Genomic DNA, 27,827 nt, shown 5'->3' with positions numbered 1-27,827 from the left:
TGAAGTTATTAATTACACTTTGGATGGTGTATCAATACACCCAGTCACTACAAAGATGCAGGCGTCCTTCCTAACTCAGTTGCCGGAGAGGAAGGAAACCGCTCAGGGATTTCACCATGAGGCCAATGGTGACTTTAAAACAGTTACAGAGTTTAATGGGTGTGATAGGAGAAAACTGAAGATGGATCAACAACATTGTAGTTAGTCCACAATATCCAGGCAAAATCATAGAAGAAAGGAAACCGCTCAGGGATTTCACCATGAGGCCAATGGTGACTTTAAAACAGTTACAGAGTTTAATGGGTGTGATAGGAGAAAACTGAAGATGGATCAACAACATTGTAGTTAGTCCACAATATCCAGGCAAAATCCTAGAAGAAAACCTGGTTCAGTCTGCTTTCCACCAAACACTGGGAGATGAATTCACTTTTCAGCAGGACAATAACCTAAAACACACTGCAGTCGCTTATCAAGAATAGAGTGAATTTTCCAGATTTAAGTCAAAGTTACAGCTTTGACTTAATTCTGCTTGTAAATCTATGACAAGACATGAACATGGTTGTCTAGTAATGATCAACAAACAATTTGACAGAGCTTAAAGAATTTTGAAAAGAATAATGGCAAATATTGTACAATCCAAGTGTGCAAAGCACTTAGAGACTTACCCAGAAAGACTCACAGCTGTAATCGCTGCCAAAGGTGATTCTAAAATTTATTGACTCAGGGCTGTGAATACTTATGTAAATTAGATATTTCTGCATTTCATTTTCAATAAATTTGCACACATTTCAAAAAACATGTTTTCACTGTCAAATGTGGTATTGTGTGTACAGTCATGGTCAAAAGTTTTGAGAATGACACAAGTATTGGTCTTCATAAAGTTTGCTGCTTCAGTGTTATGATATATTTTTGTCAGATGTTACTATGGTATACTGAAGTATAATTACAAGCATTCCATAAGTGTCAAAGGCTTTTATTGACAATTGCATGAAGCTTATGCAAAGAGTCAATATTTGCAGTGTTGACCCTTCTTTTTCAAGACCTCTGCAATCCGCCCTGGCATGCTGTTAATTAACTTCTGGGCCACATCCTGACTGATGGCAGCCCATTCTTGCATAATCAATGCAGAATTTGTGAGTTTTTGTTTGTCCACCCGCCTCTTGAGGATCGACCACAAGTTCTCAATGGGATTAAGGTCTGGGGAGTTTCCTGGCCATGGACCCAAAATGTCGATGTTTTGTTCCCAGAGCCACTTAGTTATCACTTTTGCCTTATGGCAAGGTGCTCCATCATGCTGGAAAAGGCATTGGTCGTCACCAAACTGTTCTTGGATGGTTGGGAGAAGTTGCTCTCGGAGGATGTGTTGGTACCATTCTTTATTCATGGCTGTGTTCTTAGGCAAAATTGTGAGTGAGCCCACTCCCTTGGCTGAGAAGCAACCCCACACATGAATGGTCTCAGGATGTTTTACTGTTGGCATGACACAGGACTGATGGTAGCGCTCACCTTGTCTGCTCCGGACAAGGTGTTTTCCGGATGCCCCAAACAATCGGAAAGGGGATTCATCAGAGAAAATGACTTTACCCCAGTCCTCAGCAGTCCAATCCCTGTACCTTTCGCAGAATATCAGTCTGTCCATTATATGTTTTTCATGGCTGAACAGGCTCTAAGATAAAAGGAAAAGTCATGCTCGCTCATGCATCTACATGTTAGACAGACAAGCCAATATGTCACTACTGGAATAGCATTCACACATTAGTGAATTGAAAAAGAAGAACAATAGCAGCTTGTACAGTGGGGGAAAAAAGTATTTAGTCAGCCACCAATTGTGCAAGTTCTCCCACTTAAAAAGATGAGAGAGGCCTGTAATTTTCATCATAGGTATACGTCAACTATGACAGACAAAATGGGAAAAGAAATCCAGAAAATCACATTGTAGGATTTTTTATGAATTTATTTGCAGTTTCTCAATACTTTGTTATATACCCTTTGTTGGCAATGACACAGGTCAAACGTTTTCTGTAAGTCTTCACAAGGTTTTCACACACTGTTGCTGGTATTTTGGCCCATTCCTCCATGCAGATCTCCTCTAGAGCAGTGATGTTTTGGGGCTGTCGCTGGGCAACACAGACTTTCAACTCCCTCCAAAGATTTTATATGGGGTTGAGATCTGGAGACTGGCTAGGCCACTCCAGGACCTTGAAATGCTTCTTACGAAGCCACTCCTTCGTTGCCCGGGCAGTGTGTTTGGGATCATTGTCATGCTGAAAGACCCAGCCACGTTTCATCTTCAATGCCCTTGCTGATGGAAGGAGGTTTTCACTCAAAATCTCACGATACATGGCCCCATTCATTCTTTCCTTTACACGGATCAATCGTCCTGGTCCCTTTGCAGAAAAACAGCCCCAAAGCATGATGTTTCCACCCCCATGCTTCACAGTAGGTATGGTGTTCTTTGGATGCAACTCAGCATTCTTTGTCCTCCAAACACGACGAGTTGAGTTTTTACCAAAAAGTTCTATTTTGGTTTCATCTGACCATATGACATTCTCTTCTGGATCATCCTCTTCTGGATCATCCAAATGCACTCTAGCAAACTTCAGACGGGCCTGGACATGTACTGGCTTAAGCAGGGGGACACGTCTGGCACTGCAGGATTTGAGTCCCTGGCGGCGTAGTGTGTTACTGATGGTAGGCTTTGTTACTTTGGTCCCAGCTCTCTGCAGGTCATTCACTAGGTCCCCCCGTGTGGTTCTGGGATTTTTGCTCACCGTTCTTGTGATCATTTTGACCCCACGGGGGTGAGATCTTGCGTGGAGCCCCAGATCGAGGGGAGATTATCAGTGGTCTTGTATGTCTTCCATTTCCTAATAATTGCTCCCACAGTTGATTTCTTCAAACCAAGCTGCTTACATATTGCAGATTCAGTCTTCCCAGCCTGGTGCAGGTCTACAATTTTGTTTCTGGTGTCCTTTGACAGCTCTTTTGTCTTGGCCATAGTGGAGTTTGAAGTGTGACTGTTTGAGGTTGTGGACAGGTGTCTTTTATACTGATAACAAGTTCAAACAGGTGCCATTAATACAGGTAACGAGTGGAGGACAGAGGAGCCTCTTAAAGAAGAAGTTACAGGTCTGTGAGAGCCAGAACTCTAGCTTGTTTGTAGGTGACCAAATACTTATTTTCCACCATAATTTGCAAATAAATTCATAAAAAATCCTCCAATGAGATTTTCTGGATTTTTTTTTCTCAATTTGTCTGTCATAGTTGACGTGTACCTATGATGAAAATTACAGGCCTCTCTCATCTTTTTAAGTGGGAGAACTTGCACAATTGGTGGCTGACTAAATACTTTTTTCCCCCAATGTACCTGTCAAAGGCCTGGAGGACTATATTGTTTTTCCTTGAATAGCTAAATCAATCTATGTGTGTCAGAGAGTGAGAGAGAGCGTTGCATTTGTGTATGTGTATGTGTCAGACAGAGATAATTGCATAGAATATGCTTTTACTGAAGAATACAGAGAGAGCAAGAGAGAGAGATTACATTTTGATGGACTTATTGAGACATCCTTTCTCAGGCCTCTCGGAGAGAAAACTGCTTCAGAAATAAAATCATACGTTGTTGGATGCTTCCAAAGTACTCTTTCGTGACACAACCCACATTTCCATCCAAGTCATACCGTATAAAATAAATCACGACAGCTGTGATGGAAACAGGAAGTTTCGGTAAATTTTTATAAATGCTGACAAAGAATTTGTTAGTTCGACATGGTGGGATCTTTTTGTGTCGGTAAAATTACTTATGCGTGAAATGACGGTAGAAACATCATATTGAAGTTAAGTTGGAGTCACAAGATGATATGGTGTGCGGTCCTCCCACTACGACTTGGGAAAGCATGCAGTTTATTAGGTTACAGATTAAATAAGTTATGATTAACTTCACAGGGTGGTGAAAGTGTACAGTGATGAGCTTGATGCTCCTTTCCAGTAAATATCGAGGGTCTTATTCTGGTGACATGATGATCGATGCTTGACTACCGTTTGACAAATACAAATATTCTTGCTCTTATCCATAATAATCTCATGTAGACTAGCCTACCCACACTGTATCTGCGAGTCCAATCCCGGTACCTTTTGCAGAATATCAGTCTGTCCCTGATGTTTTTCCTGGAGAGAAGTGGCTTCCTCGCTGCCCTTCTTGACACCAGGCCATCCTCCAAAAGTCTTCGCCTCATTGTGTGTGCAGATGCACTCACACCTGCCTGCTGCCATTCCTGAGCAAGCTCTGCACTGGTGATGTCCCGATCCCGCAGCTGAATCAACTTTAGGAGACGGTCCTGGCGCTTGCTGGACTTTCTTGGGCGCCCTGAAGCCTTCTTCACAATAATTGAACCTCTCTCCTTGAAGTTCTTGATGATCCGATAAATGGTTGATTTAGGTGCAATCTTACTAGGAGCAATATCCCTACCTGTGAAGCCCTTTTTGTGCAAAGCAATGATGACGGCACGTGTTTCCTTGCAGGTAACCATAGTTAACAGAGGAAGAACAATGATTTCAAGCACCACCCTCCTTTTAAAGCTTCCAGTCTGTTATTCTAACTCAATCAGCATGACAGAGTGATCTCCAGCCTTGTCCTCGTCAACACTCTCACCTGTGTTAACGAGAGAATCACTGACATGATGTCAGCTGGTCCTTTTGTGGCAGGGCTGAAATGCAGTGGAAAGGTTTTTTGGGGATTAAGTTAATTTTCATGGCAAAGAGGGACTGCAATTAATTGCAATTCATCTGATCACTCTTCATAACATTCTGGAGTATATGCAAATTGGCATCATAAAAACTGAGGCAGCAGACTTTGTGAAAATTAATATTTGTGTCATTCTCAAAACTTTTGCCCACGACTGTACATAACGTATGGATCATCACCATTACACTGCACAGATTCACTCAATCCACTAAATTTGTTTCGAAGTCAGCAAATTACACCCCAAACTTATGTTCTGCCATCTGTCTCAGGTGCAGATCCCTAGAATCAACACTGGTCTCGCACGCACACGCACACAAACACACACACACACACCCACCCACTTACCCACCCACCCACCCACCAGTGGATGAGTGATGGTGTGTCGCTGTCTGATCTACAGGTTAATCAGGACATTACCAGACAAGCTGTTTACTCTCAACTCTTAATGATGAACAGTGGAACTAGAACACTCTCTCTGTGTGTGTGTATGTATGTGTGTGCGTTGTGATTTCATCAAGTGCAGTACACTAGTGATGTCCGGCCGACTATACGTGATAAAGTGAAAATCTGAGGCCCTCACCCGACCCTAACCCACAAATAGGCCGATATAAAATGTGCTGTACAGTCAGATGGCAGAACGATTTTTTGACAGGGAGTGCAGGATTTATTTATTTATTTCTAATTTAGAAATGTTTCAGTTGATAATTTCCGACATTTTGGTAGGCTATTTGTTAGTCAGCTTGTCTAAAATTAGATATATCAAATCACATTTTATTTGTCACATGCGCCGAAAACAACAGGTGTAGACTTTACGGTGAAATGCTTACTTACGAGCCCTTTCCCAACAATGCAGAGTTAAAAAGTAAGAACAATTATAAAAATTAGCAAAATAAAAAAAGGAAATAATAACACAGTCAGTGTCCCGATTTCAGTTAGGCTACTATTACATTTAACCCATCTGAACAGTATGCTACAGTTCCCTTGACGCACCATATTTCAAGTCCCCGTCTTGTGACTCTCGAATTTGTATAGCGCCTCACAATCATCACACATAACATAGCCGGCACTGCTATCATCCTCTTTTGCCACTTAACAAAATCTTTCCCAAACATTACTCTTCTGGCCCTCCCTTCTCTTTACTTAGAATGTTTTTTAAATTGTACAAACTGCCTTAAGTTTGCAGGAAGAGTAGCTGCTGCCTTGGCAGCAGATCCATAATAAATACAAATACTTTCAACTCAGCTTTTATCTTATTGAATTCAAATCCAACATTGTCCTTTTTGCCTCAGTGGATCGAGGTTAACTTTTTCTGCCCAAGTTCCCAAAAGCATTTAGCGATTGGCGTGTATTTGGTGCGCATACATAAAAAAAAAAGGCCCTGAAGCTTAGGCTTACACACTAATGGCAGATAATGGCAGATAAAAAATAATGAAAGAAAAACCTCAATGTAGCCTATAGATGTGAATTGCACAATAATAATACAGATATAACTGCAGGGATTGTGGGTTCTGAGTCAACCGGCGCATCACTACAGTAAACATCTTTGTACTGTTTACTTTGGTAACTCTGGTAAAAAAATATATTTGCTTTACACAGAAATCGTCAGAATAATTGTAGTAGTTTGGATAAAAAGAATACCTTAGCCGCCAGCTGAAAGACTAACTGTTTTTATGTGCTAAGTACCTTTGCATAGAGAACTGTCACCGGTATAATGGCAGTAGGATTGAAGAGGGAGTGAATATAATACATGTGTAATGGTTAGGGGCATTGGGGAAGAAAGAAAGAAAGAAAGAAAGAAAGAAAGAAAGAAAGAAAGAAAGAAAGAAAGAAAGAAAGAAAGAAAGAAAGAAAGAAAGAAAGAAAGAAAGAAAGAAAGAAAGAAAGAAAGAAAGAAAGAAAGAAAGAAAGAAAGAAAGAAAGAAAGAAAGAAAGAAAGAAAGAAAGAAAGAAAGAAAGAAAGAAAGAAAGAAAGAAAGAAAGAAAGAAAGAAAGAAAGAAAGAAAGAAAGAAAGAAAGAAAGAAAGAAAGAAAGAGAGAGAGAGAGAGAGAGAGAGAGAGAGAGAGAGAGAGAGAGAGAGAGAGAGAGAGAGAGTGAGACAGAAAGCGAGAGAGAGACAGAGAAAGAGAGGGACAGAGAGAGAGAGATACAGAGAAAGGGAGGGACAGAGAGAGAGAGAGAGAGAGAGAGAGAGAGAGAGAGAGAGAGAGAGAGAGAGAGAGAGAGAGAGATACCTGTCAGTTTCCATAAAGGTGACCATCTATCCCTCTCAGTCAAGCAGAGCTTTGCGACGAGTCATGCTCCTCTGAGTCTGCAGGACAGATACAGTACGATGGATAGTTGACAAGCTGCACTAACAAGAACCCAGTAGAAGTTATTCAAGACCTTTGTTGTCAGACATAGCACCTTTACTCCCTTCCTTTTTTCAGAAACAATCAGTAGATATTTCCTGTATATTTGAGAAAGCAGAATCGTTGTTATTCATCGTGGTATTTGGTATTTTATTAGGATCCCCATTAGCTGTTGTGAAAGCAGCAGCTACTGTACTCTTCCTGGGGTCCACACAAAACACGACTTAATATAACATAAAAATGGCACACATAGCCTAAATATCAATACATACACACAAAATATCTAGGTCAAATAGGGGAGAGGCGTTGTGCCGTGAGGTGTTGCTTTATCTGTTTTTTTAAACCAGGTTTGCTGTTCATCTGAGCAATATGAGATGGAAGGGAATTCCATGCAATAATGTGTCTATATAATACTGTACGCTTTCTTGAATTTGTTCTGGATATCGGGACTGTGAAAAGACACCTGGTGGCATGTCTGGTGGGGTAAGTGTGCGTGTGTCAGAGCTGTGCGTAAATTGACTATGCAAACAATTTGGAATTTTCAACACATTAATGTTTCTTATAAAAAGAAGAAGTGATGCAGTCAGTCTCTCCTCAACTCTTAGCCAAGAGAGACTGGCATGCATAGTATTTATATTAGCCCTCTGATTACAATGAAGAGCAAGACGTGTCACTGTTCTGAGCCAACTCTGTCTTCTTTGCGGCACATGACTGGACAATAATCAAGATAAGACAAAACTAGAGCCTGCAGGACTTGCTTTTTGGAGTGTGGTGTCAAAAAAGCAGAGCATCTCTTTATTATGGACCAACCTCTCCCCATCTTTACAACCATTGAATCTGTATGTTTTGACCATGACAGTTTACAATCGAAGGTAACACCAAGTCATTTAGTCTCCTCAACTTGTTCAACAGCCACACCATTCATTACCAGATTCAGCTGAGGTCTAGAGCTTATGGAATGATTTGCACCAAATACAATGCTCTTAGTTTTAGAGATGTTCAGGATCAGTTCATTACTGGCCACCCATTCCAAAACTGACTGCAACTCCTTGTTACAGTGGGGAGAACAAGTATTTGATACACTGCCGATTTTGCAGGTTTTCCTTCTTACAAAGCATGTAGAGGTCTGTAATTTTTATCATAGGTACACTTCAACTGTGAGAGACGGAATCTAAAACAAAAATCCAGAAAATCACATTGTATGATTTTTAAGTAATTAATTTGCATTTTATTGCATGGCATAAGTATTTGATCACCTACCAACCAGTAAGAATTCCAGCTCTCACAGACCTGTTAGTTTTTCTTTAAGAAGCCCTCCTGTTCTCCACTCATTACCTGTATTAACTGCACCTGTTTGAACTCGTTACCTGTATAAAAGACACCTGTCCACACACTCAATCAAACAGACTCCAACCTCTCCACAAAAATCCAGAAAATCACATTGTATGATTTTTAAGTAATTAATTTGCATTTTATTGCATGACATAAGTATTTGATACATCAGAAAAGCAGAACTTAATATTTGGTACAGAAACCTTTGTTTGCAATTACAGAGATCATACGTTTCCTGTAGGTCTTGACCAGGTTTGCACACACTACAGCAGGGATTTTGGCCCACTCCTCCATACAGACCTTCTCCAGATCCTTCAGGTTTCGGGGCTGTCGCTGGGCAATACAGACTTTTAGCTCCCTCCAAAGATTTTCTATTTGGTTCAGGTCTGGAGACTGGCTAGGCCACTCCAGGACCTTGAGATGCTTCTTACGGAGCCACTCCTTAGTTGCCCTGGCTGTGTGTTTCGGGTCGTTGTCATGCTGGAAGACCCAGCCACGACCCATCTTCAATGCTCTTACTGAGGGAAGGAGGTTGTTGGTCAAGATCTCCTCTGGATCATCCAGATGGTCATTGGCAAACTTCAGACGGGCCTGGACATGCGCTGGCTTGAGCAGGGGGACCTTGTGTGCGCTGCAGGATTTTAATCCATGACGGCGTAGTGTGTTACTAATGGTTTTCTTTGAGGCTGTGGTCCCAGCTCTCTTCAGGTCATTGACCTGGTCCTGCCGTGTAGTTCTGGGCTGATCCCTCACCTTCCTCATGATCATTGATGCCCCATGAGGTGAGATCTTGCATGGAGCCCCAGACCGAGGGTGATTGACCGTCATCTTGAACTTCTTCCATTTTCTAATAATTGCGCCAACAGTTGTTGCCTTCTCACCAAGCTGCTTGCCTATTGTCCTGTAGCCCATCCCAGCCTTGTGCAGGTCTACAATTTTATCCCTGATGTCCTTACACAGCTCTCTGGTCTTGGCCATTGTGGAGAGGTTGGAGTCTGTTTGATTGAGTGTGTGGACAGGTGTCTTTTATACAGGTAACGAGTTCAAACAGGTGCAGTTAATACAGGTAATGAGTGGAGAACAGGAGGGCTTCTTAAAGAAAAACTAACAGGTCTGTGAGAGCTGGAATTCTTACTGGTTGGTAGGTGATCAAATATTTATGTCATGCAATAAAATGCAAATTAATTACTTAAAAATCATACAATGTGATTTTCTGGATTACAGACCTCTACATGCTTTGTAAGTAGGAAAACCTGCAAAATCGGCAGTGTATCAAATACTTGTTCTCCCCACTGTATGGGTTTCAGTGACTTAACTATGGTTGCTTACACGTACTGCATATGGTTAAATAATCAGCATACATGGACACACAGGCTTTGTTTAATGCCAGTAGCAGGTCAATGGTAAAAATAGAAAAGAGTAGAGGGCCTAGAGAGCTGCCCTGCGGTACACCACACCCTACATGTTTGACATTACAGAGATTTCCATTAAAGAATACCCTCTGAGTTCTATTAGATAGATACTGTAGCTCTGAATCCACATTATGGTTGGAAAGCCGTAAAACATACGTTTTCTCAACAACAGGTTATGGTCAATAATATCAAAGGCTGCACTGAAATCTAACAGTACAGCTCCCACAATCTTCTTTTTATCAATTTCTTTCAACCAATCATTAGTAATTTATGTCAGTGCAGTATATATTGAGCACCCTTGCAGTAAGTCAGCCAGTCAGATGTGCAACCAGACTTATTAGCCACTCCTTTTGACCCATCTCTTTCAACCAAATAGTTTTTCAATTCCTCATCAATCCATGGAGACTTAACAGTTCTAACAGTCAGTTTCTTAACAGGTGCAAGTTTATCAATAATTGGAATGTAGCAATTTCATTAATGCATGAAGTGCAGCGTCTGGATGCTCCTTATTAATCACATCAGACCAACATATATTTTTAACATCATCCACATAAGAGTCACAGCTAAATCTTTTGTATTATCTCTTATACACTATTTTAGGCCCAGTTTATGTAACTTTGGCTTTCCTGGATATATCAACTATATTGTGATCACTAAATCCCTTGGGTATGGATACAGCTATACAGTATTAGTAAAAATGTAATCGATACATGTGGATGATCTTGTTCCTGTAGTGTTTGTAAACACCCTGGTGGATTGATGAATAACCTGAATCAGATTACAGGCACTGGTTACAGTGAGAAGCTTCCTCTTGAGCGGACAGCTTGATGAAAACCAGTCAATATTCAGGTCCCCAAGAAAGTAGATCTCTCTGTTTACATCACATACACTATCAAGCATATCACACATTATTTAGATACTGACTGTTAGCACTTGCTGGTCTATAGCAACAATCCAAAAGAATAGGCTTTAGATGAGTTAGGTGAACCTGCAACCACAGCCCTTCAGTAACACTTGACATGAGATCTTCTCTAAGCATTACAGGGATATGGCTCTCTATATATGCATGTATGTATATATATAAATATATATATATAAATACAATATATATATATATATATATATATATATATATATACACTGCTCAAAAAAATTAAAGGAACGCTTAAACAACACAATGTAACTCCAAGTCAATCACACTTCTGTGAAATCAAACTGTCCACTTAGGAAGCAACACTGATTGACAAAAAATGTCACATGCTGTTGTGCAAATGGAATAGACAACAGGTGGAAATTATAGGCAATTAGCAAGACACCCCCAATAAAGGACTGATTTTGCAGGTGGTGACCACAGACCACTTCTCAGTTCCTATGCTTCCTGGCTGATGTTTTGGTCACTTTTGAATGCTGGCGGTGCTTTCACTCTAGTGGTAGCATGAGACGGAGTCTACAACCCACACAAGTGGCTCAGGTAGTGCAGCTCATCCAGAATGGCACATCAATGCGAGCTGTGGCAAGAAGGTTTGCTGTGTCTGTCAGCGTAGTGTCCAGAGCATGGAGGCGCTACCAGGAGACAGGCCAGTACATCAGGAGATGTGGAGGAGGCCGTAGGAGGGCAACAACCCAGCAGCAGGACTGCTACCTCCGCCTTTGTGCAAGGAGGAGCAGGAGGAGCACTGCCAGAGCCCTGCAAAATGACCTCCAGCAGGCCACAAATGTGCATGTGTCTGCACAAACTGTCAGAAACAGACTCCATGAGGGTGGTATGAGGGCCCGACGTCCACAGGTGGGGGTTGTGCTTACAGCCCAACACCGTGCAGGACGTTTGGCATTTGCCAGAGAACACCAAGATTGGCAAATTCGCCACTGGTGCCCTGTGCTCTTCACAGATGAAAGCAGGTTCACACTGAGCACGTGACAGACGTGACAGAGTCTGGAGACGCCGTGGAGAACGTTCTGCTGCCTGCAACATCCTCCAGCATGACCGGTTTGGCGGTGGGTCAGTCATGGTGTGGGGTGGCATTTCTTTGGGGGGCCGCACAGCCCTCCATGTGCTCGCCAGAGGTTGCCTGACTGCAATTAGGTACCGAGATGAGATCCTCAGACCCCTTGTGAGACCATATACTGGTGCGGTTGGCCCTGGGTTCCTCCTAATGCAAGACAATGCTAGACCTCATGTGGCTGGAGTGTGTCAGCAGTTCCTGCAAGAGGAAGGCATTGATGCTATGGACTGGCCCGCCCGTTCCCCAGACCTGAATCCAATTGAGCACATCTGGGACATCATGTCTCGCTCCATCCACCAACGCCACGTTGCACCACAGACTGTCCAGGAGTTGGCGGATGCTTTAGTCCAGGTCTGGGAGGAGATCCCTCAGAAGACCATCCGCCACCTCATCAGGAGCATGCCCAGGCGTTGTAGGGAGGTCATACCGGCATGTGGAGGCCACACACACTACTGAGCCTAATTTTGACTTGTTTTAAGGACATTACATCAAAGTTGGATCAGCCTGTAGTGTGGTTTTCCACTTTAATTTTGAGGGTGACTCCAAATCTAGACCTCCATGGGTTGATAAATTTGATTTCCATTGATCATTTTTGTGTGATTTTGTTGTCAGCACATTCAACTATGTAAAGAAAAAAGTATTTAATAAGATTATTTCATTCATTCAGATCTAGGATGTGTTATTTTAGTGTTCCCTTTATTTTTTTTGAGCAGTGTATATATACAGTACTAGTCAAAAGTTTGGACACACCTACTCATTCAAGGGTTTTCTTGATTTTTTACTATTTTTTACATTGTAGAATAATAGTGAAGACATCACAACTATGAAATAATGCAAAAAAAGTGTTAAACAAATCAAAATACATTTTATATTTGAGATTCTTCAAATAGCCACCCTTTACCTTAATGACAGCTTTGCACACTCTTGGCATTCTCTCAACCAGCTTCACCTGGAATGCTTTTCCAACAGTCTTGAAGGAGTTCCCACATATGCTGAGCACTTGTTGGCTGCTTTTCCTTCACTCTGCCGTCCGACTCATCCCAAACCATCTCAATTGGGTTGAGGTCGGAGATTGTGGAGGCCAGGTCATCTGATGCAGCACTCCATCACTCTCCTTCTGGGTAAAATAGCCCTTACACAGCCTGGAGATGTGTGGGTCATTGTCCTGTTGAAAAACAAATGATAGTCCCACTAAGCCCAAACCAGAATGGATGGCATATCACTGCAGAATGCTGTGGTAGCCATGCTGGTTAAGTGTGCCTTGAATTCTAAATAAATCACAGACAGTGTCATCAGCAAAGTACCCCCACACCATAACACCTCCTCCTCCATGCTTCACGGTGGGAACCACACATGCGGAGATCATTCGTTCACCCACACCGCGTCTCACAAAGACACAGCGGTTTGAACCAAAAATCTCCAATTTGGACTACAGACCAAAGGACACATTTCCACCAGTCTAATGTCCATTGCTCATGTTTCTTGGCCCAAGCAGGTCTCTTCTTATTATTGATGTCCTTTAGTAGTGGTTTCTTTGCAGCAATTCGACCATGAAGGCCTGATTCACACAGTCTCCTCTGAACAGTTGATGTTGAGATGTGTCTGTTACTTGAACTCTGTGAAGCATTTATTTGGGCTGCAATTTCTGAGGCTGGTAACTCTAATTAACTTATCCTCTGCAGCAGAGGTAACTCTGGGTCTTCCATTACTGTGGCGGTCCTCATGAGAGCCAGTTTCATCATAGTGCTTGATGGTTTTTGTGACTGCACTTGAAGAAACTTTCAAAGTTCTTGAAATGTTCCATATTGACCGACCTTCATGTCTTAAAGTAATGATGGACTGTCGTTTCTCTTTGCTTATTTGAGCTGTTCTTGCCATAATATGGACTTGGTCTTTTACCAAATAGGGCTATCTTCTGTCTACACCACTACCTTGTCACAAAACAACTGATTGGCTCAAACGCATTAAGAAGGAAAGAAATTCCACAAATTAACTTTTAACAAGGCACACCTGTTAATTGAAATGCATTCCAGGTGACTACCTCATGAAGCTGGTTGAGAGAATGCCAAGAGTGTGCAAAGCTGTCATCAAGGCAAAGGGTGGTTATTTGAATGTGCCAGTAACCGAAAGGTGGCTGGTTCTAATCCCCGAGCCAACTAGGTGAAAAATCTGTCGATGTGCCCTTGAGCAAGGCACTTAACCCTAATTGCTCCTGTAAGTCGCTCTGGATAAGAGCGTCTGCTAAATGACTAAAATGTAAATGTGAATGTAAGAATCTCAAATATAAAATATATTTTGATTTCTTTAACACTTTTTTGGTTACTACATGATTCCATATGTGTTATTTCATAGTTTTGATGTCATCACTATTATTCTACAACGTAAAGAATTGTTAAAATAAAGAAAAACCCTTGAATGAGTAGGTGTGTCCAAACTTTTGACTTGTAGTGTATATATACAAAAATATAAATGTAACAATTTCAACGATTTTACTGAGTTACAGTTCATATAAGGAAATCAGTCAAATGAAATGAATTCATTAGGCCCTAATCTATGGATTTCACATGATTGGGCAGGAGATCAGCCATGGGTGGGCCTGGGAGGGCATAGGCCCACCCATTTGGGAGCCAGGCCCACCCACTGGGGAGCCAGGCCTAACCAATAGGAATGAGTTTGTCCCCACAAAAGGGCTTTATTACAGACAGAAATACTCTTCAGTTTCATCAGCTGTCTGGGTGGCTGGTCTCAGACAATCACGCAGGTGAAGAAGCCAGATGTAGAGGTCCTGGGCTGGCCTGGTTACACGTGGTCTGCGATTGGGAGGCCGGTTGGACATACTGCCAGATTATCTAAAACAACATTGGAGGTGGCTTATGGTAGAGAAATTAACATTACATTTTCTGGAAACAGCTCTGGTGGACATTCCTGCAGTCAGCATGTCAATTGCACGCTCCCTCAAAACTTGAGACATCTGTGGAATTGTGTTGTGTGACAAAACTGCACATTTTAGAGTGGCCTTTTATTGTCCCCAGGGTAATGCACCTGGGTAATGATCATGCTGTTTAATCAGCTTCTTGATATGCCACACCTGTCAGGTGGATGGATTATCTTGACAAAGGATAAATGCTCACTAACAGGGATGTAAATAAATCTGTGCACAACATTTTAGAGAAATAAGGTTTTTGTGCACATGTAACAATTCTGGGATATTTTATTTCAGCTCATGAAACATGGGACCAACAATATATACAGTCGTGATCAAAAGTTTTGAGAATGACACAAATACTAATTTTCACAAAGTCTGCTGCCTCAGTTTTGATGATGGCAATTTGCATATACTCCAGAATGTCATGAAGAGTGATCAGATGAATTGCAATTAATTGCAAAGTCCCTCTTTGCCATGAAAATAAACGTAATCCCCAAAACACATTTCCACTGCATTTCAGCCCTGCCACAAAAGGACCAGCTGACATCATGTCAGTGATTCTCTCGTTAACACAGGTGAGAGTGTTGACGAGGACAAGGCTGGAGATCACTCTGTCATGCTGATTGAGTTAGAATAACAGACTGGAAGCTTTAAAAGGAGGGTGGTGCTTGAAATCATTGTTAACCATGGTTACCTGCAAGGAAACACATGCCGTCATCATTGCTTTGCACAAAAAGGGCTTCACAGGCAAGGATATTGCTGCTAGTAAGATTGCACCTAAATCAACCATTTATCGGATCATCAAGAACTTCAAGGAGAGAGGTTCAATTGTTGTGAAGAAGGCGTCAGGGCGCTTAAGAAAGTCCAGCACGCGCCAGGACCGTCTCCTAAAGTTGATTCAGCTGCGGGATCGGGGCACGACCAGCGCAGAGCTTGCTCAGGAATGGCAGCAGGCAGGTGTGAGTGCATCTGCACGCACAGTGAGGCGAAGACTTTTGGAGGATGGCCTGGTGTCAAGAAGGGCAGCAAAGAAGCCACTTCTCTCCAGGAAAAACATCAGGGACAGACTGATATTCTGCAAAAGGTACAGGGATTGGACTGCTGAGGACTGGGGTAAAGTCATTTTCTCTGACTTTACCCCAGTAAAGTAAAATGATAAACTTGGATTAGCAAACACAACGTGCCATTGGAACACAGGACTGATGGTTGCTGATAATGGGCCTCTGTACGCCTCTGTAGATATTCTATTAACAATCAGCCGTTTCCAGCTACAATAGCAATTTACAACATTAACAATGTCTACAAAAAAAAAAATGTAAAATGTACACTGTATTTCTGATCCATTTTATGTTATTTTAATGGACAAAAAATTGCTTTTCTTTTTAAAACAAGGACATTTCTAAGTGACCCCAAACTTTTGAACGGTAGTGTATATAGCAACGCCTCCCCCATAAGTATTCATGTCTCCTATAGATGTTATATCCTTGTATTGCTACTGCTGTATCATCAAAGGAATTATCTAAGTGCGTCTCAGAAATGGCTAATATATGACTAATCTGATTTTAGCAAGTTATTGATTTCATGAAACTTATTTCTAAGGCTACATATATTAATATAGGATATTTTCAGCTCTTTCCTGGGTAGCTTCTCAGAGATAGACATAATATGGAAAATAACAAACACTCGTGGTTTCAGGGTGTTTGACTTAGTCTATGTCTTGGGGAGAAATACATTAAACCCGTGGTTACTCAACAAGGGCCCTCCAGCATCTGCTGGTTAGTAGTGAAATACCAACACATTCAGTCAAAGCACTCTGGACCACACACACTGAGAACAGCAGAGAGACCAATTTGCTCAATAAAACCCAGCATAATTTTGCCTGAGGCTGTGCTATGCCCCACGGGCATCAAGAGACAGATAGACGTGCGCGTACATGCTCACACATACATTTACATTTAAGTAATTTAGCAGACGCTCTTATCCAGAGCGACATACAAATTGGTGCATTCAACTTAGGATAGCCAGTGGGACAAACGCTCATTTTTTTTTCTTTTTTTTGGGGGGGGGGGGGAGGAAGGATTACTTTATGCTATTCCAGGTATTCCTTAAAGAGGTAGGGTTTCAAGTGTCTCCGGAAGGTGGTCAGTGACATACATTCCAAGCAGTTCTTACGAGCTTACAACAATATGCTAACAGGCCTACTGAATAAAGATTAGATTCCCAAACTTTGTCTGATCCACCACCTCCCAAGTGTGTTTAACTCAATAGAAATAGAAAACATCGTTCTTTTTGCAGAGAATGCTAAATGTGTTTACAGCAATCTGGCCCCAATTTGGGTGGAAATATCATTTGAATTTGTTTTTATTATTTTTAGGTAAACAAATGAGGAGAAGAACATGGGGTCTGAGTTTGTGTTCTGAGGAGAATTACAACTACAACTCCCGAGTGGCGCAGCGGTCTAAGGCACTACATCTCAGTGCTTGAGGCGTCACTACAGACCCCCTGGTTCGATTCCAGGCTGTATCACAACCGGCTGTGATTGGGAGTCCCATAGGGCAGCGCACCATTAGCCCAGCGTCGTCCGGGTTTGGCCGGTGTAGGCCGTCATTGTAAATAAGAATTTGTTCTTAACTGACTTGCCTAGTCAAACAAAATAAAAACATATGGTCAAGAAGATCAATAAAAACAAAACACTTCCCAAATACCCCTCATTATTTTTTGACATGACCAATGTCTCTAAGTTCAGGCAAAGGCAAAGGCAAAGACAAAGGCAAAGGCATTAAGAATGCAACATGCTGTAGACGCTACACACTCCCTCCCTGCTCCCTTCCACCCTCTCTGCAGTATCTGTAGGCTACTTCTGCCCTTCAAAGGGGAGACCAGATGACTTGATGTGAGATAATCGTGCACATCACTGTACAAATTGAAGCATACTACAGGTTCCCTTACAAGTTTCCACTCCTTCCTTTCAGAGAACACTGTGAAGTAAACTCATCTCCTTCCCTTTAGAGTGCACACTGCATGTTCCAATTCAAGTCTCCCTCCCTCGCTGTGGGTGCCCTGAGGGCCCTTAAGTGCTGTGGCCCTCTGCCTTTCAGTCTGGGCCAGTGAACACACACACACACACACACACACACACACACCATCAGAGGTCTGGGGCTAGTGCTGTAGCAGCAGCTGGCAGTGTATAAGACAGTATGTGTGTGTGTTTACTCCCCCCAGTCCCCTCAAACGTCCTTGGCAGCAGCAGTAATCTGCCCATCCATCTCTCTGCCACCACATCCACTCAGCAACATAGCCCAACGGAGGGAGGAAGGGGAAGAAAGAGAGAGGAATGGACCCCTGAGACAGAGAAGGAAGGCTGGCTCTCTCATCCTTTAGCAGTGATTACACTAGCTGCTCTCTGCTATCTATCCTGTCATTCTGACAACCTAGATCCACCACAGCACCAACAGCACACTCAGAGCTGTGGTTGGGTGTGTGTGGGAAACAGAGTGTGAGTGGCAGGAGCTAGGGGGGAGTGGAGTGGGACTAGGTAGAAGTGGATTAGGGGTTGGGTGAGGGATGCCAGTGGTCCTCTGTAGCTCAATTGGTAGAGCATGGCGCTTGTAACGCCAGGGTAGTGGGTTCGATCCCCGGGACCACCCATACGTAAAAATGTATGCACACATGACTGTAAGTCGCTTTGGATAAAAGCGTCTGCTAAATGGCATATTATTATTATATTATAATGTGTGTGATAGTGGATAAGGGTCAGCTGCACACAGAGAACTAGGAGCTACAGGCTATTTTGGAGCAGGGAGGAAAGGGGTAGGAAGTCAACAACAAAGAACCTCTGAAGTGTCACTCCCTCCCATATCCTGGCAACCGTCCAGGACAGGAAGAAACCTCTGGATACATGAAATGTTCTCCAACATGCACAATACCCACACCTGTTACCAGTTTAGACACACACTCAGGTACAGCCATCTATCTCTCTCCCACTGAGTTCTGTCTCCCTAGGGCAGGCACGTGCACAGATAGGGCTTTACCTGTGGTGGTATAATCCCCCATTTTTTTGGTTGGTTAAAAAAATAATAATGTAATTGTTGTTCGGAACCCATTGCCCCCAAGTCATTGTCAAGGTCACAACCCCACACCCCGTCCGTTGGTTGCGCCTGTTGATCTGCCCTGTACACACGACCGGTATCCAAACATGAATGGCTTGAGAGATGCGGTCACCAGTCGAGTGTGCGTAGCTAGCTACCTTGCTGACATTAAGAGAGAGGTTGTTGTCCTGGCACCACACAATACTGCAGTATCTTTAATGATTATGTGGTGTGTGGTGTGATATTGTGACACTCTGGCTCTAGGACTTGTGTATGTGAGCTAGAGTGTATGTTGTTTTGTTGGGACTTGGGTGTATTTCTATGTTGGTTAGTCTAGGTTGTTTGTTTCTATGTTTGGTCATTGACTCCCAATCGGAGGTAACGAGTGTCAGCTGTCGGCTCGTTATCTCTGATTGGGAGCCATATTTATACTGTTGTGTTTCACTGTTTGTTTGTGGGTTTTTGTTCCAGGTTCAGTATTTTGTCTGTTGGACTTCACTATCGTCTTTTGTTGTTTTTCCGTGGTTGCTTTAATTTATAAAGTCATCATGTTCACTCGCAACGCTGCGCATTGGTCTGCTCATTTTCAAGACGATCGTGACAGAAAAACCCACCATCAAAGGACCAAGCAGCGTGTCCAGGAGCAAAGAGACTGGACATGGGTGGAGGCGCCGGGTAAGGAGATCGAGAGGCTGGCGATGGCCCAGGTGGGCAAATCGTGGTCCTGGGAGGACATGCTCGGGGGCAAGGGACCTTGGGGGAAGATCAAGGCCCTGGCGAGAGAGGAGCATCGGCGGCAGCAGGTTTTTCGTCGGAAGGACGAGAGGCAACCCCAAGAAATTTTTGGGGGGCACATGGTTTGGGCGGCTGGGCAGCAGGAGGCTGCCACAGGGAGAAAAGGAGAAAAGGCTAACGGAGTACGGGAGCCATTGGCGAAGTAGAGGGAGGGAAGTGTTTGTGGCACGGCGTGAAGGACTGATGTGTGTTGCCAGTCCGGTCCGGCCCGTTCCTGATCCTCGGTTGAGGCCAGTGGTGTGTGTTCCCGGTACGGACCGGCCTGTTCCTACTCCAAGCACCAGGTCCACGGTGTGCTACGCCAGACCGGAGCCGCTAGAGCCTTCCGCCAGACAGGAGCCGCTAGAGCCTTCCGCCAGACAGAATCATACACCAGCGATGGAATCAGCAGGAGCCGACGCAGCCCGTACAAGACTGGAAGCCCAGGTTCGGGTCCAGCAAGAGCAGCTCCTGCAGATGGGAACCGTCCTGCGGGAGGTGATGACCACTCTCCGAGGCTGGGGTCCGCCTCCACCGCCAGCTGCTCAGCCTGCACCGTCAGCCAGCCATGAGCAGCCAGATCCGTCAGCCAGCCATGAGCAGCCAGATCCGTCAGCCAGCCATGAGCAGCCAGATCCGTCAGCCAGCCATGAGCAGCCAGATCCGTCAGCCAGCCATGAGCAGCCAGATCCGTCAGCCAGCCATGAGCAGCCGGATCCGCCAGAGCCGTCCAGCCAGGATCCGCCAGAGCCGTTCAGCCAGGATCCGCCAGAGCCGTTCAGCCAGGATCCGCCAGAGCCGTTCAGCCAGGATCCGCCAGAGCCGTCCAGCCAGGATCCGCCAGAGCCGTCCAGCCAGGATCCGCCAGAGCCGTTCAGCCAGGATCCGCCAGAGCCGTCCAGCCAGGATCCGTCAGAGCCGTCCAGCCAGGATCCGCCAGAGCCAGCCAGCCAGGATCCGCCATTCAGTCCGGAGCTGCCCCTTAGTCCGGTACTGCCCCTTAGCCCGGTGCTGCTCCTTAGCCCGGTGCTGCCCCTTAGCCCGGTGCTGCCCCTTAGTCCGGTGCTGCCCCTTAGTCCGGTGCTGCCCCTTAGTCCGGTGCTGCCCCTTAGCCCGGTGCTGCCCCTTAGTCCGGTGCTGCCCCTTAGCCCGGTGCTGCCCCTTAGCCCGGTGCTGCCCCTTAGTCCGGTGCTGCCCCTGAGTCCGGTGATGCCTCTTAGTCCAGGGCTGCCCCTTAATCCTGTGGGGGTTTAGTTGGGGGTGGTCATGTGGAGGAGGTTACACAAGCGGGTAGTGACTATGGTGGGGTGGGGACCACGACCAGTGCCTGAGCCGCCACCATAGACAGACGCCCACCCAGACCCTCCCTAGACTGTGGGCTGGTGCGCCCGGAGTTCGCACCTTTAGGGGGTACTGTGACACTCTGGCTCTAGGACTTGTGTATGTGAGCTAGAGTGTATGTTGTTTTGTTGGGACTTGGGTGTATTTCTATGTTGGTTAGTCTAGGTTGTTTGTTTCTATGTTTGGTCATTGACTCCCAATCGGAGGTAACGAGTGTCAGCTGTCGGCTCGTTATCTCTGATTGGGAGCCATATTTATACTGTTGTGTTTCACTGTTTGTTTGTGGGTTTTTGTTCCAGGTTCAGTATTTTGTCTGTTGGACTTCACTATCGTCTTTTGTTGTTTTTCCGTGGTTGCTTTAATTTATAAAGTCATCATGTTCACTCGCAACGCTGCGCATTGGTCTGCTCATTTTCAAGACGATCGTGACAGATATACAGCCTTTCGTGCTTTAGTATCTGTAAAGTACTGTAAAATATACAGGTTTTTATCTGTATTCTTTGGGTATTCTGTCCTCATGAATAAAGCACTGTGTGTCTGTCTGTGGCATTAATATTGATGACTGTCTGATATTACTGGCCTGCTCAACAAAGTACAACTCATGTATTATTAATGCAAAGAGGTCCCTTCCCTCAGAGTTGTTTGTGCCTGTGTCCATGTTTAAATATGGTATCTGACACAGTGAGAAGGACACAGTGTTGTTGAAATGAGCAGAACACTGAACAAAAATATAAACGCAACATGCAATAATTTCCATGATTTTACTGAGTTACAGTACATATAAGGAAATCAGTCAATTAAAATCAATTAATTAGGCCCTAATCTATGGATTTCACATGACTGGGAATACAGCTATGCATCTATTGGTCACAGATACCTTAAAACAAAGGTAGGGGCGTGGATCAGAAAACCAGTCAGTATCTGGTGTGACCACCATTTGCCTAATGCAGCGTGACACATCTACTTCACATAGAGTTGATCAGGCTGTTGATTGACATCAGCAAACCGCTTGCCCACACGACGCCATCTACCTGGTACAGTTGAAACCAGGATTCATCCTTGAAGAGCACACTTCTCCAGCGTGCCAGTGGCCATCGAAGGTGAGCCTTTGCCTACTGAAGTCAGTTATGATGCCGAACTACAGTCAGGTAAAGACCCTGGTGAGGATGACGAGCATGCACATGAGCTTTCCTGAGACGGTTTCTGACAGTTTGTGCAGAAATTCTTCAGTTGTGCAAACCCACAGCTTCATCAGCTGTCCGGGTGGCTCGACTCAGACCATCCCGCAGGTGAAGAAGTCGGATGTGGAGGTCGATGTGGGGATCATACTTAGGCAGCCATTTTGCCTACCTATGTTGTGGGATCTTGTTTCTGTTTCGGCTTGTTGCTGTTAGCCTTTAGAACTTCACGTTCAGTTGCTTTTGTTATTTTTGTCAAGTGTTTATTTACATTTTACTCTTATCCAGAGCGACTTACAGTTAGTGAGTGCATACATTATTTTTTTATTTTTCATACTGGCCCCCCGTGGGAATCGAACCCACAACCCTGGCGTTGCAAACACCATGCTCTACCAACTGAGCTACATCCCTGCCGGCCATTCCCTCCCCTACCCTGGATGACGCTGGGCCAATTGTGCGCCGCCCCATGGGTCTCCCGGTCGCGGCCGGCTACGACAGTGCCTGGATTCGAACCAGGATCTCTAGTGGCACAGCTAGCACTGCAATGTAGTGCCTTAGACCACTGCGCCACTCGGGAGATATAAAAAAAATTAAACATGTACGCATACCACGCTGCACCTTGGTCCGACCATTTATACAACGAACGTGACACATCTACAGTAAACAACCCAACAAAACCACTCCAATACAAAAAGAGTGCAAAGCACAGTCTAGTCTGTAAGCTCAATATCTGGTAAATAAGTGTCACTAGAAAACCAAAGAAGAAGAGGAACAGCCACATTGATTTGTGTAAAAATGACTTTTTTCCCCTTTTCATTTTCTCACCTCTTCAGGTGAATTAAGTTTCCATTTCATCTTCTTACCCCAGGGGACAGAGAACCTAAGGACTGTGTCTTTAATCCACAACACTAGTCTTGGCGTCTTGCAAGTTGTTCACATGATGTCGTTGGATTGATTTGTGGCTGCGACGAAGGAGCGGTTGGAAGTAAAAGGCCTTTCTTAACCCTCTGTTGTTGTAGTGATTTCACGCCATGTTGGTTCCAATCAGATCCATATAAAACACTCCGTCGCCATAACTCTCTGTCTTTAATGGGATTCAAGGATACACTTCACCTCACAGACCTCCATTTACCATCTCTATAATAATACATGCTTCTGCAACTGACAACTAAAAGGTTCAGTAGAAATATCTACCTACAGCTTAAGGCAAGAATGCTGTATAAGCACATTTTAGGCCTATTTTTATGGTTGTGAGTGTGACTAACTACATGTTAACGCCATGTTAATTACATGGTAACTATGTGTTAACTAAGTGAAAACGACTGTCATTTACACTATGCCATTTCAATGGAATGTTTATGTTACATGTAAACTATATGCAAACTTTTGTAGCACTTTATAATAACTCCACATAATAAAGGATGTATAATGGCTTAGTAAATCGTTTATTAATTATTAATTAATCATTACTCCATTCATAAGATGTTTAATATAGGTCCTTATAAACCATTTACTAATCATTAGTTAAGTTTTGAGTGACCAGTGAAATTCCTCACAAAAATATGGACATTTCAGCACCTGATGGTCCTTAAGGTCTCAAAATAGCCTAGAACATATCAATGGTAAAATAATAAGCACACAACGAAGGATGCTAAAGGAAATATGTAGAACATTTTATTCACAAAAACTGTTGTGAAACAACTGTTGCAAGAACTTGAGGAAGAGTTAATGTGAATGTTTTGATAATGATTTCGACGTCGCGAACGCAAACTAATCATAAAACAGCTGTAGCCTACACACAACAACTGGCCGGATCTAGTGGATTTTTGTTCCTTCATTACTACTAATATGTGATTGAGGTAGAAATGTTACATGTTTGATTTGCATGTAGAAATGTTCCATGTATAACCTTTAAATGCTTCCAGTGCTTCAATCTTTTAACCGCAGACTATTTTCACACATGGCTTTGTTTGGTGGCACCTTTACTGAGCGTCTAAACCAGGGGTGTCAAACTCATTTTAGCTCAGGGGCCACATGGAGGAAAATCTATTCCCAAGTGGGCCGGACCGGTAAAATCATGGTATATATAACTTAAAAACAACAACTTCAGATTGTTTTCTTTGTTTTAATACTATCAACATAAAACATAAAGCTGGAGCCTGAGGACAGTGTGTCCAAAATAGTACAAGCACAACATCACTATTAATCATAAAACACCTCAAGTTTATTTGAAAATTCTAAAGAAAAAGAACACACAAACACACAATGCCTCAGTGATTCACATAACTGTTTCACAGATCACAGAACTATATCAGGGTGTCATTTCTCAGGCAGAAATGTAGATACAAATAATGAAATCCTGTTCCCCAAACAAGTGCAAGAACCACAGAGTCAAGAATAGGTTAAATATACAAATAAAATAAAATCAATTAAAAACAATAGCACATCAACATAAAAACATATAAACATAAAGCTGGAGCCTGAGGACAGTGTGTCCAAAAAGCACAACATCACTATTAATCATAAAACACCTCAAGTTATTTGAAATTCTGAGGACAAACAACACACAAACACACAATGCCTCAGTGATTCACAGAAGTATATCACAGATCACAGAACTATATCAGGGTGTCTCATACAGCACTTTAAGTGGGGTTGCATAGTTTATTTGACTCCTGATACCTGGCATCTTTTAGCTTTCACCAGCGCATCAATATCAGGCGTCACATCCTGAGTGGCAGCCAACTTCAGGATGTGATTCAAGTGCTTGTGTGTGAGCCTTGAGCGCAGCTTTGTTTTATTTATGCTCATTACAGAGAACTTGCTCACAAAGATATGTGGTTCCAAACATGCACAAAAGTTTTGCAGCGAGGGCTGTCAAGTTGGGGTAATCTGGCAAGAGATTCTGATAAAATGTGTCCAAGCCAGCTGCGGCAAATTTGCCCTTCAAATCCGAGTCACACTGCAAGTCTATTATTTCAAGTTGGATGCTGACGGGCAGATCAGAGGGATTCACGGTGAATGGCGAACAAAAAACATTGAAGTCTTTCTCCAGTTCACCAAAAATCTGAAAGCGTTGCTCAAACTCCCTTAACAGTCCCGTTATTTTATCTTTGAACCGCTTCATGTCTGCCACATGTTGGGTCGCGCACACATTTTTCAAACAGGGGAAGTGAGCTGCATCACCACCGGCGAGTTGCGTCTCCCACAATGACAGCTTCAACTTGAAAGAACGTATGCTGTCATAATACTGCGTGGCAACTTTGTTGCGCCCTTGCAGCTGTTTGTTCAAGTTATTCAGGTGCTCTGTAACATCCACCATAAATGCAAGGTCCTGCATCCATTCTGCGGAATTAAATTCTAACACTGGTTTGCCCTTTTCTTCCATGAACTGTTCAATTTCTTCTCATAAATCAAAGAAACGCCTCAGCACAGCACCTCGGCTTAACCATCTTACCTCAGTGTGGTATGGCAGGCCATAGATGTGGTCTTTCTCTCTGAGAAGGCTGTCAAACTGACGGTGATTCAGGCTTCTGGATCGGATGAAATTAACAGTTTGGATGACCACCTTCATGACGTTATCCATCTTTAATGACTTGCAACACAAAGCCTCCTGGTGCAAAATACAGTGAAAAGTCCAAAAATCACGTCCTCCATTTGCAGATTGCACTTTCTCTCTGAACTTTGTCACAAAGCCTGCTTTTTTCCCGATAATTGAGGGCGCACCATCTGTAGCCAGGCTGACAGCGCGGGACCAGTCCACTCCGACCCTGTCCAGCGCGCCGACGAGTGCAGTGAAAATATCAGCTGCTGTCGTTGTATCTGTCATCGGCACCAACTCCACGAACTCCTCGGTGACGGTCAATGTGTCATCAACTCCGCGGATGAAAATGGCCAGTTGTGCAACATCTGTAATGTCCGTGCTTTCATCAATTGCAACCGAAAACGCAATAAATGACTTTACTTTTGCTTCAACTGGCTGTCCAAATCCACTGAAAGATCGGAAATCCTGTCTGCAACTGTGTTTCTTGTCAGGCTGATATTTGCAAAAGCCTGGTGCTTTTCAGGGCACACAATCTCTGCTGCCTTCATCATGCATGTTTTTACAAATTCACCCTCACTAAATGGTTTTGAAGCCACTGCGATTTCATTAGCAATGAGGTAGCTACCTTTCACTGCAGCGTCACTGATGTCTCGGCTGTGAGTAAACACAGACTGCTGTTTCTTCAGACCCACCAACAGTTCATTCACCTTCTCTCTTCTCCGCTGTCCTTGAAAGTTGTCATATTTGTCGGCATGAAGACTCACATAGTGGCGACGAAGGTTATATTCTTTTAGCACTGCAACATGCTGTGAACACACCAAACATACAGCTTTCCCATTCAATTCCGTGAATAAATAGAAGGATGACAATTTTTCTTGGAACACTCTGCACTCTGCGTCCACTTTTCTCTTTTTTGACAGAGACATATTGGGGCAATGAGGGTGCCAAAGCACATAATGTTAAAAGTAGAAGCCGTAATAAATATTGCGGGCAAAACAAAGTAGCTCATCCGGACTGGCTGCACTTGCTTGACCTATTTGTTCTGCCCCGGTATAAACAGTTTGCTTGCTTAACACAATTGCTATTGCGCCATCCAGTGGACACAATTGGAACAGCAGTTTCTTTTATTGAAAAATTGCAGCTCATTTTTATACTTTACAAAATCTTCTCGCGGGCCGGATTAAACCCGTTTGCGGGCCTGATCCGGCCCGCGGGCCGGACGTTTGACACCCCTGGTCTAAACATAGTAACTCTTTAAACATAATGGGATAGTTGAGCGAAATAATGTATTCGGATTTAGTTTCCTTACCTCTTAAGCAGTATATGGGCGGCTCATAATCTCTCGTGGACAGATTCTGCACGTAAACTGAAGAATCTATTATTTTGTGTGTTTTTTCGCATTGTTTGTAACTTATTTTGTACATAGTGTTTCTGCCACTGTCTCTTAAGACTGAAAAGAGCTTCTGGATTTCAGAACAGCGATTACTCACCTCGAATTGGATGAAGATTTTTTCTTAAATGAGTCAGATGCAAAGGATTTACTGCTGCTACCGGACCAGGCCCAAATCCCCATCATTCGCATGAAGAGGAGACGCCGATACAGGGGACGCAGATCCGGGTGCCTTGTGAGAATTCGTCGGCGAGTGTGTTACCCGCCTCTATCATCCGTCCTATTGGCCAATGTGCAATCATTGGGGAATAAACTGGATAAGCGCCGTTCGAGACTATCCTACCAAAGGGACATTAAAAACTGTAATATTTTGTGTTTCACTGAGTCGTTGCTGAACGACGACATAGATAACATACAGTTGGCTGGATTTTCCGTGCATCAGCAAGACAGAACAGCTACCTCCAGTAAGACGAGGGGTGGAGGTCTGTGTCTATTTGTCAATAACAAATGGTGCGCAAAATCTAATATTAAAGAAGTCTCAAGGTTTTGCTCGCCTGAGGTGGAGTACCTCCTGATAAGCTGTAGACCACACTATTTACCAAGGCAGTTTTCATCTATATATTTCGTAGCTGTCTATTTACCACTATAAACCGATGCTGGCACTAAGACCGCACTCAACGAGCTGTATAAGACCATAAGCAAACAAGAAAATACTCAACCAGAGGCGGCGCTCCTAGTGGCCGGGGACT

The 27,827-nt window shown here is 43.6% G+C and overlaps 1 protein-coding gene across 1 annotated transcript in view; it reads right to left on the bottom strand.

Annotated features, from left to right (window-relative positions):
- The window catches only part of LOC121539803 (carboxyl-terminal PDZ ligand of neuronal nitric oxide synthase protein-like), a gene marked incomplete at its 3' end in the record, with an annotated part of 253,155 nt that overhangs the window by 47,038 nt on the left and 178,290 nt on the right, over positions 1-27,827 (bottom strand). The gene's annotated exons all lie outside the window — the stretch shown is intronic.

The sequence above is a fragment of the Coregonus clupeaformis genome, chromosome 26 (assembly GCF_020615455.1).
Source record: "Coregonus clupeaformis isolate EN_2021a chromosome 26, ASM2061545v1, whole genome shotgun sequence".
NCBI classification, from domain to species: Eukaryota; Metazoa; Chordata; class Actinopteri; order Salmoniformes; family Salmonidae; genus Coregonus; species Coregonus clupeaformis.
This window is presented reverse-complemented; position numbering and strand designations above follow the sequence as displayed.